The sequence below is a fragment of the Sinocyclocheilus grahami genome, unplaced genomic scaffold (assembly GCF_001515645.1).
Source record: "Sinocyclocheilus grahami isolate Dianchi unplaced genomic scaffold, SAMN03320097.WGS_v1.1 scaffold56.1, whole genome shotgun sequence".
In the NCBI taxonomy this organism is placed as follows: Eukaryota; Metazoa; Chordata; class Actinopteri; order Cypriniformes; family Cyprinidae; genus Sinocyclocheilus; species Sinocyclocheilus grahami.
Window position 1 is genome coordinate 1,663,034 of NW_015505235.1, and position 1,797 is coordinate 1,664,830.

General features: G+C 35.3%; 1 pseudogene; it reads right to left on the reverse strand.

Annotated features, from left to right (window-relative positions):
* Positions 1-801: 801 nt before the first annotated feature.
* Positions 802-1,797, reverse strand: part of LOC107584034 (selenoprotein O-like) — a 15,225-nt pseudogene continuing 14,229 nt past the window's right edge.

Below are 1,797 nucleotides of genomic sequence, written 5' to 3' on the forward strand. Positions count from 1 at the left end.
AAATTAAATAAAAATGACAAATGCATACAACAACATTTCAAAACTAAAACATTTAAATGAAAACAAAAAAAAGAAAGCTAAAAACAATTCAAACATACACAAATAAGAAAAAGTAATTAAAACTAAAAGCTAAAAGCTTTTAAGAAAATAGAAGAAATTTAAATAAAAATGACAAATGCATACAACAACATTTCAAAACTAAAACATTTAAATGAAAACAAAAAAATAAAGCTAAAAACAATTCAAAAATATTAAAAGAACAAAAGATATGAGTATAATAATGATTCTAACATAACACTAAGCCAAACACCAAAAAACAACTACATATGTGTATGTACAGCCACACACATATACATGTACATGTACATATATATAAATACATTAAATATATATATCTATATATATATTATTTCATTTCCATTTTGTACCACGTCTATGGTAATTAAGGTCTGATTTAATAACCAAATGTTAATTTAACTTATGACCACTGAGATCCTAAAATGTACTTGTAATTTTGTAATGTACTTGTTCTTGTAATACATGCAAAAGTCAGCAGTGACTTAAGCTAATCGGATATTATTGAAGTGACATGACGTGACATGTGGCCAAGTATGGTGACACATACTCGGAATTAGTGCTCTTCATTTATCCCATCCAAAGTCCACACACACAGCAGTGAACACACACACACAGCAGTGAACACACACACATTAGTGAACACACACACAGAGCAGTGGGCAGCCATTTTTTGCTGCGGCGCCCCAGGGAGCAGTTGGGTGTTCGGTGCCTTGTCACTGCATTTCAATCAAGACCTCTGACCTCTGAAAAATCACCCCTTTCAGCTGCTTCAATTGCATTCTGGGCAATGTAATTCCGCAGCACAGCAGTTGGATTGGTGGAGTTCATAAATTTGACCCGTTGTTTCTCTACCTCAGCTGGGTCACTTGCTTCATTACATTCACGAGCCAGACGTCTCCTAATGTGGTGACCAGAAATATCAAAAGTCTTGGACTTTTAATTCATGGTCATTTAAAGATTCTCTTTGCTTTTATTCAATCAGTAAATCATTTAAATGTATTATTCATTAAAATTATTTATTTATACCTGTATTGTTTGACCCATCCATCTCTGCCAATGATCTTTCTGCTTGATTTTTAGTTCCACCTCATTGATCATGAGAAGCTCCTTCAGCCTGCCAATCTTGTCCAGTTGCTTGGCAACCTCTGCCTGATTGGCTGCCATGTTAAACATACCTGGGCTGAGTTCAGCCCCGACAAAAACGGTGCAAAACGTTTTTTAAAAGGAAACAGTGGTGCATTGAACACCCTGTTCTGATGACGCAAGAGTTGCAACTATGGCAGCTAAGAAGGCCATTCTTTGTGTTCTTTTTGAAGAATTTTCAGAGCCTGATGAAATCGGTATAAATACGTGTTTAATACTGCAAAATACGCTCAATGTTACAGTCACTGCCCTTGCCGTCCAGAATAAAGGAGAACATCCTAATCAAATGAAGGGATTTGTGGAAACTGTGGTTCCTAATTATAGTGATCCAACATTTGCCTCGCATTTCAAGATGAAAAGACAAACATTTCAGGTGAAGGATAATCCACTTCTTACCTCCAAGACTGTGTTATGATCTATATCAGTGTTTCCCAACCTGGGGTGCCGTCTGTCGAGAGCAGGGGTGCCGTGTAAAAAAATCATTTTTTAAATATTTTTAAATAGCTAAAATGTTCAAAAAAGCATCTATTATATAATATCCATTTCTGATGTCGCCAATAATTAGAGATGCACCGA